Source organism: Anser brachyrhynchus, assembly GCF_964034855.1.
Source record: "Anser brachyrhynchus genome assembly, chromosome: 9".
NCBI lineage: Eukaryota > Metazoa > Chordata > Aves > Anseriformes > Anatidae > Anser > Anser brachyrhynchus.
In genome coordinates, this window is record NC_137703.1 from 26,092,498 (window position 1) to 26,113,821 (window position 21,324).

Genomic DNA, 21,324 nt, shown 5'->3' on the forward strand with positions numbered 1-21,324 from the left:
AGGTCAATTACTGTGCTAAGAGTTTCAATAAACTTACTCTCAGAAGCAACATCTTTCTTAAACTCTAATCTTTACTGTTCCACTACTTTGACAGTTGCCATTGAGCACTACAAGAAGAAGAATTAGGTAATTGTATCTAATTGTGTTCTCCCTGGCTGTTGTTTAAACAAAAAGCCTTTCAGTTGTTGTGGAAAGTATTAACAGCAGACCTTTGCTGACCTTCTAGAGCCATTTGGGAAAACTTGACATTACACAGAAGCTTACTCAAACAAGCCATAATTAAGTTGAGAGTGGAGTGACACCACTTACAAGAGAAAACTAAGTATGGCCATTTAATCCAAAAATTAAGGACTCTGGGGAGCACAAAAGTTTACCTCTACTAAAACAATTATGTTTTTCTGCTAGATGAAGAGACGATATAAATGGAATATTCATGTTCTTTTCAACATCACTACTCTTCGCTGCTCTTCCAAAACTGGAAGGGGCAATCAAAAGACCTTTCAAACTAATGTTTTGCATTCAATTATGTAGAAGCATTTGCTTTGTCTTTAAATAACCTGTCAATCATTCACAAGGTAAAGGCCAAATTCTGATTGCTGTTATGTACCCAGTAGTCCCAAGGACTAACTGAAGCATAGAGGCCTTGGCAGATTCAGGACAGCAGTACTTTATCTCCAGCTGAACATATTAATGTCTTCCCTACCCCTTCCTTCATCCATCTCCCGCTATCTTACTTTTAACAATGAATATGCAATGTGAAATGTAAGCATGTCTGGAATCCAAACATATCTTGCATAAACTTCAGTGTGTGTCAAAAAAAGTATCAAGTTTACCACAGTTCTGTCTAAAACAAAATATTAAGCTTTATATTTGCATAAAGGTTATTTCAGAAATGTTCCCACATGCTTCCTTTTACAAAACTCCTAATTTAATATCCAAAAAAAAAAAACCAAAACCATACAAAATTGTTCCCCAAATATATACTGTAATCCATGCATCTTTTGTACCCCTGAAATAATAAATGAGGTATTCCTCAGAAAAGAGCATGCCTCAGAAAAATCACGCAGCCAGCCCTCCCCCTTTTGCCTCAGATTCAGCCATATCTACTTCTCAGAGTGTTTCATTGCATCAGACAATCTCTCCACTCAGAGCTGCAAGAACCAGTTATGCTGCCTAGCTGACCTGGTCTTGACTTTTTTGTGTTCTTTCAGCTTTGCCAGTCATGCCAGCTTTCATACCCCTTTAATCTCCTCCCAAGGCTACCTTCTGTACATCCTAACGCCTGAAAACTATTTAAAATCTATTTGCCCTCAATGTATTTAAATTATTTCTAGAAAAAGCTCACTCCTTCAACATTGTATATAAAAGCCTAGAATGGAATATTAAAATATTTTCGTGTTCTACTCATCTCAGAATACACTATCCTAAAGCTCCAGAAACTGGAGTTAAATGAATTCTGACAAGTTGAGTGTGTGACCAAAGGGAGTAGATACTCAGTCATGTTCCTGTGATTAAGGACTATTTTAATGCGACGTAGATGAATTGACTTGAGACTACCAAGGTGATTTGTGAGAAGTTTTACATTTCATCGTAGTGCTCTCACTATGGTTGTTGTAACCCTATCATAAGATATTATTTTGAAAGGTATTCAAACCCTGTGATTTCAGGCACTTGGTTTTATTTATTTATTTTTAAATACAAGGATGAATTAGAAAATAAGTCTTCCTATTGCTCCTCCACAGTCCCTGGAAGAGGCAAGATCTTCTGGATGACAGGTCAAAGTAAGACCTTCTTAATTTCTCCCTTCAAGATCCTGTGTCCCTCAAATGCCTCTCAAGAAAGAGAAGTCAGCTAACTTATTCACTAAAATCAGGTTACATGAATCCCCCTTTGAGGCTACCACTTGCAAAAATGTGTTATTTCAGAAGGTGATAAAAGACAGTAGATTGATTTGGGGAGGGGAAGGAATTGTTTTCTTTTTATCCAAAATTTGTTCCATTGTAAGAAGGTTTCTGTAAACACACTCAACCAAAACAGAATGGAAGTAAAATAGTTTTAAATTATTCTTATTTAAAAAAATATATATATAATGCCAGAGTATTAAATGCTTTCAAAATCTTGCAAACCAAACAGAAAGAGAATGGATTTGTTTTAATGCATCCAAAACAGCCTTTTTATTTATTTATTTATTTTGAATTAGAAAGAAAAGAATTACATAGTAACCTAGCAAATCAATATAAAGTCCTTCTACGGTGAATCTATTTGTGGCTGATTCTTTAATGTTATCCTTTTTGATACACAGTAGGAGCAGAGGGTTAGAGGTAACTTTTCTATCCCCCAGAATTATTCAGCTAGTAAACTAGATGAAGGATAATTTTCACTGGAATGAAAATTTGTGACTACAGTAGAAACACCATCCAGAACAGATCTCCCCAAAATACTCTTGTTGATTGAAAAATTCTATTTCTCGGCACCAGAATGCTCACAAGTTTCCATTAAACTCAAGCAAAATGTTATCTAGCAGGGAAGGAGATAAAGAAAGTGAGATAACACATAATAAACACCATTACCATAAAATACAATCTGTTAAACAGGGCTCACTTAGGATTCAGAACAGGACCCTCATACAGGAGAGAACTGGATCTCACTATGCTACATCTCAGGAGTGTTCCCAAATCTCCATTCTATCTAGCCAGCCTCTCTCACTCAAACTCTTCTTTTGTTTTGTATCCTAAATTTTCTCCCAGTTTAGGATAATTTCTGTTCATGGGAGCAGAAGAGCTCAATAGCAGAAAAATTGAATTCAGGTCCCTTCCTCCAGTGAATATCAAATCGTCTGGCATGCAGAACAGAAAATAAGTTATTTAGAATGATTATTCAGTAGCTAGATGGTTAGACACCCTGACCTCCCACCCTGCGTTGGGCGGGGCTTGAATGAAGGCTTCCCCCCACATCTTGCCTAATACAGCCAGAAATCTGGGGAATGCAAGCCTTCCTCAGAATTTTCATGACAAGACTTCTAAAGAACACACCTTATTCACCTTCAGTACAAAAATTTTATAAAATCTTAAAATTATTTGTGATGTTGGCTAATCTATTTCTTCACACATTTCATATTAGATTCCAGTTTCATCTACAGTGTCGTGAAAACTGTCATGAAAAGTATTTTTATAGATACTGAGCTATAGCATCAACTTTAAAATGTTTTCATTGTGCACCCAGAGTCTCACAGAATTAGCAGGATTTATACTTTGATGTGAAGATAACGGGAAAGCTTTTAGGAAATCTAACCTTTATTAAGTTCAGATGAAATCTATATTCAGTACTAAAATAAGATGCCATTGCCTAAAGGAAGCTGAATTCGCTTCCTGATAAACACATTGTTAAGTCTTAAATTCACTTTTATCCAAAACAATGCAAAAAAATTTTATTCTTTCATTTTCTATAATGAAATATTATATTTTTCTCTGATGTGCCAAACAATATCATAAACACTTTTCATTTCCGTCTTATTCCTTTGATTTTTTTCCCCCTTAAAAAGCACCAAATTGCTTAGAACTCATTTCATTCATGGCTTTAATAATTTAAATATATATATATATATGTATAAAATAAAACAACCAAGCAAATCATAAAACACAAATAAGCCCTTCTGACAAATGTGAGCTAGAAGAAAAAAAAAAAAAAAAAACTTGTTTCTAAAACACATTATTATGTAGATATTTTGTTTGTTGTTTGTTTCATAAAAGGTCTGATAGATGAAAATTTTATGTGCAGCTTTCACATAGAGAAGATAGAGAAACAATTAAAGCTTACTATAAATGTTGTCTCTCTTACTACTCCTGGCCTCAGTAAAATTAAGAACTGCATTTTGAAGCAGTGAAAGCAAGTTGTGCCATAGATGTCCTTTGTCGTGTTACCAGAGATCTTGAGAAAACAAAGTAGTCTTTGGTTCAGTATCAGTTATATCTACAAGTTTGGAGGCAACACAAATTTGGCAGTCAGGGAATTGGATAAAAAAAATAAAATACCTTTGCTATGCATTTTCTTGTCATAATTTTCAACTTGCAGATGCTACATAAAGTTAAAGATGTGTTGACACAGAAGAGAGTTAGTTCTAAGGCAAGAAGACAACAAGGACACTAAAATGCTGACTACCAGAGGAACTTTCCTTACTTGCAGGAGTTTCCTACTAGGTTTTTGTGAATATTTGATCTCATCTAACACTTTATTGAGGACGTCAGAGAGCAGAGGTCTCTTGGGACCATCACTTGCCCTACAGCAAATGTGGGCCACAAGCTGGCGTGGCTTCTCAGCTAAGAAACCACTTGCCCAGAGCACATCTTTCCCATTCAGAAGGCCTGGTATCTGCATGGTGTATTCCCCACTAGCTCAACCTAAACCTCCAACAGTGCTACCCAAAAATATAATTTAGTATAAAGTTTGGAATTCAGGCATTTGAATTTAGGCTTGTGAAAACCAACAAGAAGGATCAGAAAATTACTTACTGGTAGCAAGTGTACACACGGCATGCTGTCCCTGATAGCCAGTTCACTGATATCAGAATAGTTACGGTCACTGAAGGCCAAGTGTTCTAATTTTCAGATATCGCTATATTGTAACCTCAGTATTTTCTTCTCTGGCATATAAATTTATTTATTTCTATTTCTACTAATATTACTTAGCAAAAAAAAGTGACATTACTGATAGGAAGTGGTTTGTTAAGAAAAAGGTTGATGTCCAAATATTTGTCACTTATACTAAAGAATCCTGTTTTTGCATTTATTATCACATTATTATTTTTTTGGTATACTGAAGGGGAAAAAAAAATAAGATTTATCTTTTTATTCATAATACAGTGAAGCTGAATGGTGACCAGTTTCCTACTGAACCACTGAACAGATTTTTCTACATTTCCAGGAAATTCAATTTTAGGGAAAAAAAATGAATTGCATCAATACACTTTACTTTGTATTTTTCCCTTATATTGCAGAGAACATAGTTACATTGCAAGAAATCAGAGACTGTTAAAATTAGGCAACATAAAATAACTTTGAGTGATATGGTTGTACAAGGTAAATTAAACATATTCCTAAGAACTACTTGTTTTGTGTGAATTGTGACCTTCCATTTAGCAGCAGTGCCACAACAGTTGTTTTATGTTACATAAGAAATATTACTGCGTGTCTCCATGTAACACATTACACCAATCTAAATATTTGATATAATATTTTATAGTTTGGGGTTTAACATTAGTATCAAATTCCCTAAACTAATAACTGAATCTTTAAAACTCACAAAACAAAACAGTTACCCAAGTGGAAAACATCTTAAAAGCTCTCTGTAGTTGGGAATAAAGCTTTATTAAATACAACTGTTCTGACACAATGAATGTACTTACCGTAATACCTACGGGCTTACACCATTACTGCTCTCTTGAACAATTCCCTAAGTGGATATATATAATTTAGCACACCAAGGTCTCTCAAAATATACTGTCTTACAAGTTTGTCAGTGTCTATCAGCTCTAGCTAAGTTCATAGTAGGAAACGTCTCTGCCTTTAACAAAACCATGTAATTGAATTTGGAAGGTTTGTTAAGGAGTTTATATAAATACTATAAAAACATAAAGCCTAGCATCTGGAAAATTCTGTTACTGACTTCCAAACATCAGGCAAAACATTATAAAATCAGTGTCCTCAGGAAACCAAACAGAAAGGCTTAATAGGGAAATGATGGGGAGAACCAAACAATTCCCAAATAAATTTCAATTGAGACTCTTCAGCTCACATATTTTCTGTATTAACATATCAGAAGAGTTTACCTGAACAAAGTTTCAAGTATGGAAATATCAAAGAATTTTTTGTTCAATATTTATATATAGACACAACTGTATTTAAACTGATATTTTTCTCAAACTAAAATAAAATTTCACTCACATAGATTATTCCTCTTGTAACATCATAAGAAAAATAGCAAATTCTGCGTTCAGAAAAAAAATATATAACCCATCAAATGACCTAAACAATACCACATACTGAATGCAAAAACAAAATAGTCTTTGTCATGAATAATCTGCCCAGCTACAATCAAAAGAATCCAAGGATACTTTATGCAAACAGAATTCTTCCATGTGAATATCATGAATCCATGTTCAATGACAGCATGAAATTTTCAAAGTATCTTCAGTGGGCTTTGACTTAAGTTCAACACAAGAATTGCTGTGGCAGAATATATATTTCAAAGTTACATGAAACTCTTCTGTGACATTACCTCTAATGTTTCATTTTTTGCCAGTGTTAAAAAAAAGGAAAAACAACAGTATGTGAAAAAAAAGGAAATTCACAAGAAAGAATCTGATTCCGTGTATGTGTGTATATATATACAGCTCCTTACTATTCCGCTTTTCTACAAAAGATGTTTCCAGAATGTTTGTAAATCATGCAGATACAAGCAGTTTCCTACCCTGTATAAATCACTGACAGCACTTCCCTGTAGAATGCATTCCTCCTACTCCCCGTTAGTCTTAAATGGCAATAAACACAACAGTTTGGTTTTGTTTTAACAGAAGTGAAAATTATTCTTGAATTTTGCAAATTTATCCAGACATTTTGCATTTGTTTCTAGTTTCACAGTTTCCATTTTTTACGGAAGATATGCTTCCTCCTATTTTAATCATAGCACATTGTAATGTTCTTGTTGTGTTGTTACACTGTTGTGTTGATGCATGAATAGAAATGGAAGTTCAATTCCACCTTTAAGGCTGGGGGAGAGGGAAGACACTTCACATCAGCAACTCATACAAGTGTTCTTCATGTTTTTTTATTTATCTTTAAAAAAAAAAAACAATAAAAAAACACAGACACACACAAGCCCATATATTTCCTTCTTATTTCAAAATAAGGTGACCCAACTAAAGAACAAGAAGCAAGATGCAGACTAAGAAAAAAGTTTTAGGCTCCAGTATTTCTTCCGCTTCCCTTGCGGTGTGAAACGGTCTTAATTTAGAAGAAAGTAATGCCCTGAGCCTCTCAGCCTTTACAGGAGAAAAGGGAAAAAAAGTCATTCTGCAAAGCTTGTTAAACATAATCTACACCACACCACAAGTGAGGTTTGCCAGCATTATAAAATGTAAGTAGCCATGTCTCCTGCTAAACCAATGGGTAGCTGCTCTCATCCTTTGTGCTGCACACACAGGCACCATTCAGAGGCCACAGTCACCTGCATCTCACAGGAGCTGTTACTAATTATTCGTTATTAATAACCACCTTTAGGGACGCCAAGATCAAAGATTAGACCACGCACTGTTCCCACATGTAACAGGCGGCAGGGCCCACACCAGCCCTGCACGCTTCAAAGCAGCTGCAGGCAGAGGAGCAGCCACAACAGGGCCTCAGCCATGCTAGGGTTTGCCATGTCCTCCTCCTGCCTTTCTCCTTTTTAGCTGGCCTTCACTGGGAGCTTGGTGGGTGGGTGACAAGGGATCCCAAGCTCACTGGATTGCAGCCATCTAGCTGCTTTTTTGGAACAGGGAGATAATGTTTTCTTCTCTGTCTGATGCATCCATGGGGAATATTTTCCTTCATTTTCTGTCTTCCAGAAGCATCCCCAGACACCATCCACCACCCTCCTCGCAGGAGAAGGGGTTTGAGCTCACAGTGGCAATTCTAGGACCACATAAGGACTCGGAAGGGGGACCTCCCTTGTGCAGGACAGATCGTGGAAGCGCACTCATCTTGGACGAACAAGTTCACTTCCCTGAGATGTTAAATTAATACATGTGCAGCCTGGTTAAACCACACTCTTAAATCTTGTCTTTCTTCACCATCTGTGACAAGATTCTTCTCTTTGAAACTATTAAGAGAAGTTGACCTTTTGTGCTTACATGCATTTCCTCTGTTGAGTCTTTAGACTCATCATTCTGCCGTGTTGCTGCTTTCCTGAGGATGACGGTATATAAATAGGCAAGCTCAAAAGATCTTTCAGATCAGTTTGACGATTTGTCTTCCTCAATAATATGAGATGATAGTAACGTAAATTTTCTCTTCTTCAAAAACTTGGCAGAGTTTACATACTGAACTATGTTGTTTAATGATTTCTAAAGGAGCCCTGATTTAAAGGCTGGAAAAAACTGTGCAAAGTTTGGAAACATCTGGTACTAATATAATACCTATTCCAATCAAAAAAGACTGATTAAACACTACAGCAACAGGTGGTGCAAACACTAGTAAGTCAATTTTAATAAGAGGTCAACACCTTCAGCTCCTCATTTTTCTTTCCATAAGTACTAATAAATTCCTCTCAACAGGTGTGAGGGTAGGATGTATAATTACATTGTTCACATGCAAAGGTCTAGTAGTTCTCTGTTCAAAATTTCTCTTGAAAGAAAAGGAAAGAGCTTCCAATGGTTTAAATGTCTGTGGTGGTTTTACTCAGGTGGGCAACTGAGCTCCACCACAACCGCTCTCTCACTCCCCCTCCTCAAAGAGGAATGGGGAGAAAATATGATGAAAAGGGCTCAAGGGTTGAGATAAGGACAGGGAAATCACACAGTAATTATCGTGACGGGAAAAACAGACTCAGCATAGGGAGATAGTAAGATTTATTGCCTATTACTAACAAGCTAGAGAAGCAAGAAACAAAGGAAAGAAACCAAAAGCACCCCCTCCCCCCAAGAAGTGCAGGGGAATGGGGGAACAGGGGTTATGGTCAGTCTATAGCACTTCTTCTCGGTCACTCTTGTCCCCTGTGCTGTGGGGTCCCTCCCACAAGATGCAGTCCTTGGTGAACTGATTCGGCGTGGGCTTCCCACAGGCAGCAGCTCTTCAAGAACTGCTCCAGATATGGGTCCATACTATGGGATGCACCCCTCAGGAGCAAACTGCTCCAACCTGGATCCCCCACGGGCAGCAGCTCCTGCCAGGTCACCTGCTCCTGCGTGGTCTCCTCTCCACAGGCTACAGGTCCGGCCCGGAATCTGCTCCGGCAGGGGTCTTCCACAGGCCGCAGCCTCCGTCGGTGCAGGTCCACCTGCTCCACCGTGGTCTCCTCCACAGGCTGCAGGGTGGAACCCTGCTCCACCGTGGTATGCCATGGGCTGCAGGGGGACAGCCTGGTTCACCATGGTCCTCACCACAGGCTGCAGGGGACTTCTGCTCCGGCGCCTGGAGCACCTCTCCCCCTCCTCCTTCACTGACCTTGGCGCCTGCAAGGCTGTTCCTCACTCCTCTCACTCTCCCAGCTGCTGTGTGGTGCAGTGTTTTTTTTCCTGTCTTAAATATGCTCTCACAGAGGCGCAAAACAACATCACTTATTGGCTCAGCTCTGGTCAGCAGTGGGGCCGTTACCAAACATGGGGCAGCTTCTAGATCCTTCTCACAGAAGCCACCCCTATGGCCCCCTGCTACCAAAACCTTGCCATGTAAACCCACTATAGTGTCATCCCTGACTTCCTCTTCCATTTTCTTTTCATGTCTATTTTTCAGGTCATGGCTGTTTATGGGAATCTGACTGGAAAAAGTACCAGACACTGCACAGTACTTCTCCAGGAAGAAAAAGCTCTATAAAAAGTTTCTAGGACTAGGGAAAGAAAAAAATACAAAAGTGGGACCTGGTTCCAGTCTGCTAGGGCTTTCCCTTCAGAGTAGTCAACCTATATTTTTATTCCAGGGTGTACTTAATGATTAATTTTTAAATACTGTATTTATTTATTTTTATTTTAAACACTAAAGAATACCAAACAAAGAATGTAGTGTTCTTTGTAATGCTTTGTAAAGCTGGGACAAACTTTTCTTGGTACCTGAAATGAAAATGACACTTCAGAGTTGTGTTCTGGTTTGACCAGATGAAATAGGATAAAGATGCTCTAAATAAAACAAGATCTTCAGGCTAAAAGATAAGACACTTAACTAAATGGTTCCTATGCTTCTTACTGTTTACAAGAGCTTTTCATTGCCTGCCACACGGACCATTTTCACAAGAAATCCCAAGGGGTGATATGTTGTGGAAATATGAAATAAAGTAGAGAGTATCAAGGGAGCAATTATATCAAAATCCAAAAAAAGAAAACACTTCTCTGAATCAATAAGGAAAAACTGTCCTCCAATGCACTATGTATGGGTTGGAAGGTCCAACACAGAAGTAAATAAACTAACACAGTTATTACTCTGCAGGGACGGGAGTCTGAATAAGTGCTTATTCTAGTTGTTTGGCAACACTGAACTGATTACAGCTGGTGGGGGGTAGGGGGAATCTGAAAGCTGAGGAAACTATACCAAAACACACAGCAAATCAGGAAAGTACAGAGAGAATTTGTGGTCCTGGAGGGTCATGCTCGAACAGTACAGGGCAGCCTAGTGTGGGGAGTAATCCTTAGCTGTACCGCAGCAAGGATGCCCCTGGAACAAGCTGCCTCTCAAGGGGAGATCACATCACTTTCCACTAGTTGCAACGCTGTCAGCCAAAGCAAGTACAAAAGGAGGAAAAAAAAAAATTTGCCATAATCCACTAATAGAAGGAAAAATGTCTGCTTTCTTGCCCTCTGTGAGGGCAGCATTTCCTCAGTAGCAACAAGTGACACAGTTCACATGCTGCACATGTTGGTGCATCTTCTCCAGCCACCTTTGCTTGCATTTGGTCAAGTCCTGTCTGAAAATCCAACTGAATAAATACCCTGTGCGCTCCTCTGGCCTGCACTGCTACCCACAGCCTCGGCCACACCTCTCCTTCCCCAAACCACATGGGCTTTTGTTAATGAAAACCTATACCAAGAAATCTTCCACCTGATGGCTTCACCCTAAGAGTTCAGGATCAAGTTGGATTGCTTGGGCAAAACTTTTTTCACTTCTAACCATCAGTATTTAAAACATGATGTTCCATCCTAAATGGTCTCTCTTGAGCTCAGAATCACCAAAAAAAAAAACCTCTCTAAAAATTCCTCTGGATTCAGTCTTACATTCTTTTAGCACAGCTGGGTACCTGCTTTCTGACCAGGAAGTCTTTTTAGTTCTGAGAGCCTTTAACAACAACAACCTGGCTTGCTGTAGAACTACACCTTTCTTTGTTTATTTATTAATTATGAATAATTAGAGAGGATACTCCCAGGAGAAAGTTGTTGTGTTTTCAAGGTGGATATTTTAAGAACATTCATTTTTAATATGAGACCAACTAAGCAATCCTCATTCAATCCATTCTCAGCCAAAGTTCAGGGATATTTATAAATGCCTATGAAGGCATGTTTAGAAGGACAATGTAAAACAGAACAAAATATGTTTGAATTTAAGAAAAAGAAAAACATTTCCATTGAGAAATCAGTTGCACTAAAATCCAAACAGTAGAACAAATATAGGGTTTAATAAAAGTCTGATTGGCATTTCTTTTTCCTAATTCCTATTTACCACTTGTGGCCTGAAGGCAACATACAAACAGCTTTTGCTCCATTTTAATTACATGGATTAAAAAGCTATTATTAAAACAGAAGCTTCAAATTTCTGCTACCCCCTCCCCCACAGCTATATTGATATAATAGGGTTACTAAATCAATAGTAACCCTATTATATATATTAGTATATATATTATTATTATTATATATTATTATATATATTAGTATAGTAACCCTATTATATATAGTAACCCTATTATATATATATATGTATATATTTGAGTTTATGAATTATTTTCCTCTGCATAATTTCTACACTTCCTTATGAGTCAGGGAAAAAAATTGGGAGGGGGGAGAGAAAACAGCTGTATACAGAACTTTTCAGATATTGCAACAGGAGTTTCCTTTCCCCACCCCACATCTCATGACCAGAACGAAGTGGAGAGGAGAAAAAGAATTAGCATACACAGATAAAAACCACTTCGTTACAGGGAGAAGAAATTGTTTCCTGGTACTCATGAGTAATTTTTCAGCAACAAGATATTAAATTAGTAGGGAAAATATCTGTAAGAAATCATCCTTTTTCCTAAGAATGTGTAGGTTTCAGTGGTTGGCCAGGGCATCTAAATTGTCAACATGACCAATGTGATGGCACAAGAGCTGATGTAAAGGTAAAAGACAAGACAACACACTCATCTGCTTTAAAAAATAAAAAATGATGATCTACAAGGTAAGTATCTTGTTAAATATTTGCAGTATCAGTAAATAATTCTAAGGAAGTATTGCTGTCAAAATAAAAATTACTTTGATTTCAAACCAAATCCACCTGAATCAAAATATATTGTCCCACAGTAAGTTTTAGAAATGTTGTGGAGCATCTCTTATCCACTGTAAAGCAGAGTCTAGAGCTTCATAAATCAGAAAGATATGCCAGCAGGCTTATGCCTTTACTGTACAATGGGTCCATTTGGTCTGTCCTGCTAATTACACAGAAACAACTTTCTGATAGACTTGATCAAAAGGGAATAGATAGTTATGATTTTTTGCTGATATCTGCCAAAGATAGTTATGATTTTTTCTCCTTCTGGGAGTAGATTAATTTACCCAAGATTGTGCCATACTATGCTGCAGATACCAGAAGTTTCCAGAACTCAAGGAAATAATTTAGACAACATTAATGGGAAAAAAATGAACAAAGTGTCATTAAACACAGATAAAACTTCTAACTCAGCAGTTCTCTGAATCACAGACTTCTGAAGGCTGTGAGAGAAAAAAATACATATTTTCCCCAATCTTTCATTTTACAGCTTTTAAGCAGCTGTGCATTTGTGTTCAGAAAGAAGGGAGTCTAAGGCCTAAAGCATTACCTATTGATATCAATGAGGCTTTTTTGTTTGTTTGTTTAATGATTTAATATATTTAAATTCAATCCAAGATGTAAATGCTCATTTCACTATATTGCTTAGCAAATATCTGGAAGCAAAATGTCTTTCATGAGATTGCTGTCATGTTATATGGGAAGACAAATACGTTTGTTATAGTTGAACATGCAAACCAAAAGACAGGGTGGGATTTATATTACCAGCTCGTGCCAAAGACTAATTGGTGAAGGTCAGCAGAGCTGCAGTATCCTTCAGGGAGGGATTGAACTCATTTTACTTTTGTTATCCAATTACTTTGGTTTTTAATCTCAAATAGTTATCTAGGCCCTCTTTATAGTCAGTGGAGAGAACCTCAGAAATCCTGTACTAAAAGGAGGCTGAAAGAGTCAGCTGCTTGAAATACCTGTCCACTGACTACAATGGTTCTTAAATGATTGGTTTTGGTTAGAATTACGAATTCTGGACGACAGAAACGTAGGTGAATGAATTCTACCCATTTTGTCAGTTTTCACACCTAGCACTCTTTGAGCTGCTTAAGGGAGGGCTGCCCCCATGTACCACTATAGGATCTGACCCATCTCTTAATGGCAACAAGGGAGCATTTAGAAAGCACTGGAAGAGTCCATGCCTGAGTGCCTGCGGCTCCCTAATGTGGAAAGAAAATTTTAGTCATTATTCCTTATGAGAGTGATACACAGCCTCTTATAAACTGAAAAGGCAAGGCACATTTCTAATGCAGTCTCAAAAAGCAAATCATTATGTATATCATTTTGTATAAACATAGTCATCAAGGGAATTTGCAATAGATTTATACCAACATTTTAATAAGTTTCATAAGAAAGAGATTCATCAAATAAAAATAATGAATGATGGAATTAAAGAACCACTGAAAATTGCTAATGTGTTTAATCATCTCAACATCTATATTTATATATGACAAATTTGGATGATATAGTGAGTGTAATTCCATTTCAACTCTTTAAGCAGGGATTGCATTTTAGGATGCTCCACAAAAGCAAAGCCAGAGCTTGCCTTGTCTAGAGGCAAACAAAGTAGGGATCTCTGACCATTTGTGTGAGTGCACTTGATTAACTGAATATCTGGATGTAGGAGAAGATTTCAATGAGCAAAAGTCATGTGTGAGCCAAAGAGAAAATAACGAGACCGGTGCTATGTGGAAAAATGAAGAGAGTGAACAAAAAAGCTGTAAGGTGTAATAAACCCTGACATTTTTCTGTGACCTAGAACCACACCTAAATAACCCGACCATTAAGCTAGTCACTTAGCTGGGCTCACAGATGCTAAATCCAACAGTGGATACACACAAGGACAGACAAATATGGTTAACTCAATCCATGCTGTAATCCTGAAAACCTCTGCTCAGTTGCTTTGCTGCACTGAAAGTTTTTAAGTACAAAAAGATTTTTTCTGATCTTTGTGTTTTGTCCTTTCTTTTGACTCACAATATCTCATCTCCCCATCCCAAGTAGGTCTGCTCTGCCTTGAAGAAAAACAAATCCAGGGAAAGCATGTGGAAGATGCCGGGGCCAGGAGCAGAGCCTGGCTGGGAGCATCACCTCATATATCAGCACTTGTCCTATTTCTGGGTCCCCAGTCCTACAAAAGGAGGTGACATCTCCCTCAGAATCACTTGCTCAAGTGTAATTTTTGTATTTTTCAGACAAACGCATCCACAAACACTTGGACTGCTGACACTCCTTTTAGACAGACTCTATCCTAAGGCCTCCATTGGTTTTTAAGGTTATAGTCCTCTCCTGGCCTGACTCATCACCAGGATAACATCAGTCCCCACTGTAAGCAGCTCACCCTGATACCCAGCCACGGGAGAGTGGCTGGAACTAGAACTTCCAGCAAAAAACTTTTGCCTGCACTGCCTATGAAAGCTATCTGGGTGAACAAAGGCAAGAAAATCTGCCAATAGAAATCAAGAGCAGAAAATCTGGACGTGTCGAAGATAAGGCTATATGATGGCCCTATTTATAACTGACCATATGGCAATTGATTTCCTGGTGCTCACACAGGACATCTCCATGACTCTAGCCTCTGTGCTTCTTCGCACCTCACTCTTTTGCCAGGTTTATTTATACTTTTCCCCAGCTCTGAAGGCAAATCAAGTTAATTGGCTATTACATGAGATTAAGCAAAATAACTAAAGGAAACGAGAATATAATGCTCTGATTCACTGTGCATCATTCTCCATGGGAACTGTGTAATGACATGAAAGCTTTTCCTGCACAAAGCAAGGAGAGCTCTACTTTTCCTGCTGTATGCAGGACTGAATGATAGTGCAGGTTTATACCTGTATAACTACTCAAATGCTCATTCCTACCCAAAGTTTCACACAACTTTCCATTAAACCTTGCCTTTCAATTTGAGACATACTTAGCACCCCCAAAACTAAAGGATTATCTTAAATGCCTGCCAATTTTGCAACTGCGTGATGAAAGAAATAACAAATTAAATTATTTTTTTATTGAACACTGTACAATATTAGTCCATTTGGAATAGAGATAAGGAATTAAACAGCCAAAAAAGGCCTTTCCAGTCAATGATCTAAGATGAAGAGATGCCTGGGGGAGAAGACACAAATTTGGAGTGTAGGAAATGAAAAACAATTAGAAGAATTAAAATAATTGTATTTTCCATGAGGGGAAAATAGAGATATGGGATAAATTACCAAGATGGGTTTCTAGAACAAACAGTGCAGCATTCAAAATGGTAATAATGGGGTTTCAAGTAGAGCTATGAGAAAACCTGCTTAGTGAGCATAAATCCAACTTTAAAAAAATTCTAATCACAAATTTGGTGAACCTAGGGAGAGGTTAATTAAGGTTAGCAGAAACAAAGAGGGTAAGGACAAGGCCTACTGCAGCAGTTTCCTCCACCTTCTCAAATTTCCAGCAACTGGAAACAAAAGAATGACTGCAGAGACTGTGGGTGCAAGTAGGGGAGAGTGTAATGTTATCTTGTTCTCTCATCCTATGCTTAACTCACTTCCCAAAAACATTAAGTGATGCAATCTTCATAGCGATGCAACCATTTTTATGAGCTATAATTCTTTTGAAAAGGTGGTGTTGATTTGCTAATTAGCAAGATTGACATATCTGACAGGTGAAACTTATTGTTAATCAAGTGGCACAGAATAGATTGAACCAAATAATATATTCCCTGTTTTTCTCATGGGCTCAGATTTATCCATTAATTTTTGCTTCCCTAAACACTAAATATAGGCTGAGAATTAAAGAATAGTATCCTACAGTGTATGGTCCTCATGCTTAAGCTGGTTTCCTTCAAAACTACAATCCATTTATCTGCAGATCAAAAGTATGTGCTATCCCTGTCTTTTCATCATATGTAGTAAGTTGGGATTTGGATAAAAAAAAAAAAATTCATCACTGTCTAATGCAGGTTTCCCTCTTTTAGTCTTGGTCTTGCCCACTTGTATAAGGTGGGATGCTATACTTCTACACAGATTGCAGATTTCACTCAAGTACCAGTTTCTCAATTCCTTGTGTACATGGATACACATCAGAATAATCTGAAACGTGAACCCTCAGCAGTACTTGCAGAAGTAGCCAGTAGCCAAGAGTTAATTTTGGAGACAAAATACTGCAAAACCCTCATAGTACTAAACCCTTTCAGCTGACTATGGCAATATCTAAGTTACTAAAATAACACCTGTAGAGGACATCAGTTGGTGCTAGGAGCCCAGTCTCACCACTGCACGTGCTTTAGAGGGGTTACTTCAGACTAGCATTTGCAGGCTCAGAGGGAGCACCAGCACATCCAGCTTCTCCATCACCACAAGCTGCCAGGGACCATTGTTTTTGTCATCTGCAGTTCACTCTGGTATTTGTGTTACTGCAAAATTCTTTATCACTTATTAGTCTTTCACTCTGAGCCCATTATCATCACAATTAAGAAGGAGATCAGAGGAGTTAATTAGTTGATAGCCTGTTCACCATTGCTCCAGTGTTATCAGTTTCCTAGCTTCTGGTTGTTTTTGTTTGTTTTTTAATTCACCAGTTCATAACATCAGGACTGGTACTCACTTCAAAAATTACATTTGTAGAGTCCAAAACAAGGGGAATAAAATACTAATGAATTTATGTTGCGTTTATTTATACTTCAGGATTTTAAGGACACTTTTAACATTTTGGGAGACCTAGTTCATTTTTCTCCTACTGAGTTAGGATAAAACAGGATAGAGTGCCCTGGTACAGAGTAGCAAAGCAGAAGTTATAAACAGAAGACTCTGCTGTCCTCCAGTCTTAAGATTAATTGCATTTTCATGAAGATTTTTTTACACCCCATTCACCTTCTATCCCTCTGCATTAACTCCTCACCCTGAGTTTTAACAAATGACTCATCCTTACTAACTCAGCCCTGTCAACTTTCTTTTGGTACATAATATTTCAATAGATAATGCAGTATAAGGGAGTCTCCACTAGCCAACTTGATTAGTCATAGCCTCCTCTTTGCTTACCATGCTATTTTATCTATTTTAAAGTCATCTGGAATGTATTCCCTGCTCTGGTTCATACTGTGTTACTTAATGTTGGAAGTCCTGAACAAGACATACTTTATTTGTAAAATTCTGGAACGGCCTAGCTTTAACCAAATGCTGCAAGCACTGAGCTTTACACTTTACTTGAATTTTGTTAACAGCTTAAAGCCAGCTTCACTAACTCCCTGAAGCATCCCTTTCAATAAAACATATCTTTAAGAACTCAGACCCTTTCCACCACCACATACAGGACTACAGTAAAATAAGCTCTACCATCCTATAATCCTCCAGATCTCTGCTGCCACATCACCTACAAACACACCTTGCGTTCTCTCAGAAATCTCCGTCTCTTTCAGAAAACTGCATTTCTTAGAATGCCCCTCTTCACCAGTATCACCACACTGGTTTCAGGTCACTTTTTTTTTTTAATTATTTTTTTAAACATTTGCTTGAAGAAGTGTTTGAAGTTAAAAGGTGGGATGAAGATGTACTTATGTTCAAAGAGTTCTTCGTAGTTATTACTGAATACATTAACAACACAAACGTAACACTGACCCCCACAGTACCCCCATTCTCCCTCTCAAAAATAAAGTTGTTTTTTTTAAAAAAAAACTAAATACATTGCACTATATAAAGAAAAAGTTACCTACCATTTATCCACTCAGTGCATCTATTCTATGCTTAAGGTTTCTGAATATAGGCAGCAAGGAAGGAAGGATTCCCCAGGTTTTTTACATTTATCAGATGGCCAAGTGTCACCTCCCTAAAACTAGTTTCACACACTTTAATTGCTTGTTAGTTCAGCCAACCTGCCTTCAGTTGCAAGATCATTTTTATTGTAATTATGATAGACATGGTTACTTAATGAAAAAAAAAGAAAAGAAAAAAAGAATATTATTACCCTACCACCTTCATTTACAGAATGTGCTGTCTTCTTAGTTATAAAAAAAAAAAAAACAGAGAGATTTGTTCCTAATTAACCTAAAAAGGCTATTCATAGAAAAGGGCCCATTTGTGATCTGATTAAAGTAGTCTGAAATCTTTGGGCCAAATTAGAAAATCTTGTGAAGTATCTATTGTGTTAAAACACTTATCTTTCTTCCTACTCCCCACTCTCCCCTTTTTTTTTTTTTTTGTACACCAATATATTGCCTTTAAAATGAATTTTTTTTCCCTTCCAAACACCACAATAAAATTGAATAATATGTTTACATGCTAAGGCACTAAACATAGGCTTTTGCAAAATATCCACACAGTGTGTAGCAGAACGGGAGCTAGCTACAATTTTCATATGGCCATTATTAAGTGTGAGCAGACTACAAATCTTTGCATGTTGACTTCCAATTCTCAGTTGACTTTTATTCTGTACCCCACTGAAATTCATGGGGATGTAGTTGTGAGCCAGTCATTATGAAACTTGGCCCTGAATGGGTTAAACAATAAGGATTAAACCCTCATCTCATTGAAGTTAATGGCAGGGCTCTTCTTCACATCAGCTGGTTCAGGATTTCACCCTAGGTCATATGGCAGAATTTTAACCTCTGTTTGAGGAGAAAATGAATTAACTGTCACATGCCAGACAGATGAACACAAAGCAAATTAATCTGTAACCAGAAAACAAGCCACAGGGAACATCACCATCACACACAGCTCCATACATCAAGAGACCTTCTGTTCAGTATTAAAGCTATGAAGGTGCCTCTTTCTCCCTACAGCTCCACAGTCTAGAAGCCTTCTTTGAACGAGTTTCAGGAGACGTCTCTGCTGCCAGCTCCTTTCCATGAAGGAAGTCCAACGGCAACATCTCCCTGATTCCTGATTAATTAGCGGGCTATCCTGCAAACTCACAATGTGTGTTCCATGTAGAAGTGGGCTCTGGCACTGGTCCAACCCAAAGTGTAGGAAGCCAAGTGAAAAATTCTCACCAGTAATAAAAACAGTTAGGGTAATGGAGCTTTTCAAAAAAGAAAAACATTTCATTTGCACTTTGCATTTTCCTTCAAAACAGATGGATGTTCTGAATATGAGTAAATACTAGAATGGGTTGAAAAATGAGCATATTTTGCTAAGAAATTTAAAAATTAAAAAAAAAAAAGGTTTACTCCATTCAAACTTTGAAAAGTTTGAGTTCAAAATTTGTCAATCCACCTTGGACAACATTGTAAAATGTTTTTAAGAGCTGACTCCCGTGCCTCTGAATAGTCCATACTGGAATACAATCAGAAACTATTTCCAGTGCTATTAACAAAGATTAAAATCTCGCTAAACCTTTATGCCACTCTGATAAGGCAGTAAACTTCTAAGAGTAGGGTCAATGCCAGAGTATTAGCTCTCACTTATGGGGCTTCTAAAAGTGATAAGTAGAGTTGAACAACTGGCCATAAAGTAGCAACAAAATCTGTTAATCAGCAGCATGCAGCAAGGCTGCAGAGAAGGCAGTGCTCAAAAAGTTTTGCTTGTTTCTCATGTCTTTTTTACTCTTTACTTTCCATGTACCTCAAAACTTGATCTATACCAAGCATTATTTAAATAGATGAAATTCTGTTCTCTCTCTGTTGGTCTTAACATTCCTGCAAAGTAAGGAAAATAAATGCAGAAGTGGGGAGGTTATTATGACAACTCCTACACTCCATTAAATTCTCTCAGGAAAGTATAAAGTGTGATAAGACAAACAGACTGAAGAAAATGCCCTAAAACCAGAAAGTGACTACCAGTAAATGGTACAGCAAATAGGCAGACTGTGAAACTGATCAGCATATATGGGACAGCCCACTCTGCCCAGGACTGGGGAAAAGGTGTGCAATTCCCCACTGCTGAATCACCAGATCTTTCACTCCCCAGAGGCTGCATGGGTCCATTCCCCAGTGCGAGCAGAAGGCAAGATGAGGCTTTGGTAAGCAGAAACCTGCCTTGCCCACTCCACGGCCTTTGCTGTTTGCAGAGGGTGTGGAGCTGGGAGCAGGACCCAGCTCCATCCCTCAGTCCCTAGCAGCTGCAAACAGATGCCAGCTCCTTCACACTTTTCAGGGCAGCACAAAGGGATCAGGCTGTGGTGCTCTTGTTCACATTTAACATGTCTTTTTTCCTTTCTCTCTCTCTCTCTTTTTTTTTTTTTTTTTTTTTTTCAGAAATGACAGGATTTTTAGGACTGGAGGCACATCCAAATAGTGTCAGAAAAAGGAAAGGTTTTGATTACAGTTAGTTATCTGGCACTATCTATTTAGAAATGTCTGAACAAATAACTCCAATGTCAGATGCTGTAGTTCTGGCAGAGTAAAGAAATACGATTAGATCTGGCTGTCCAGATGTCCCAACTTTGAGAATAATATTTTTAAGCACGAACTCATGTACTGCTGCTGTCATGTACTTCAATAGGCTTATTTTATTCCCGTGGGCTATAAATTGTAATAAAATTGAACCAGATAAATGGTTAGAACTGGCCTCTCTTCTGTCATACATTATTTCAATAGAAAACTAGGGTCTTTGTGGGTACAGACCTGAAACTTCTTCCAAGTGCTGACCTGCAGGTACTGGTCATTCTGCTCTTGCAGAGCTATCCAAAAATAAGACCTCCTAGTTTCTATTTCTTTGCTCTTCTTTGAATGCACATTTCCAACTGCCATATGGTGCTTTTTAATTATATTTATATAAATAAACTTTTACATATAGACATACAAACCTATTAATTTCTTCATATTGTCATTTCCAATTATTTTCACCTGCTTTCATTCTTTTTCGTTTCTAGGACCACTGAGATAGCAATGGCTCCTATCACACAGTTTTAGCTGCTTACCAGTTATTTTTGTCTTGGTGGGTTGATTCAGATGAAAATCTTTGTGCCGGTTATGTCGGTGTTATTAGGTTTATGAAATTCTCATGCTTATTTACAAAAGCAAATGCTTGAACATAAGTAATGAAGTAAGTCATTGCCTTTTCTTCTGATTTAAAGAAGATAGCTTTATATGAACAAGCTCCTGAGAATATGTGTTTTTCTGAACTGCTATCTATACTTTTTTTCTTTAACAGGAAAGACA

At 37.7% G+C, this 21,324-nt stretch overlaps 1 protein-coding gene across 1 annotated transcript in view; it reads right to left on the reverse strand.

Annotated features, from left to right (window-relative positions):
- Positions 1 to 19,369, reverse strand: part of PLSCR5 (phospholipid scramblase family member 5) — a 154,843-nt gene extending 135,474 nt beyond the window's left edge. The window contains exon 1 of the mRNA XM_080604086.1: positions 17,941 to 19,369. The gene's annotated coding sequence lies outside the window, so the exon portion shown is untranslated. The remainder of the gene's footprint in view (positions 1 to 17,940) is intronic.
- Between the last annotated feature and the right edge of the window lie 1,955 nt (positions 19,370 to 21,324).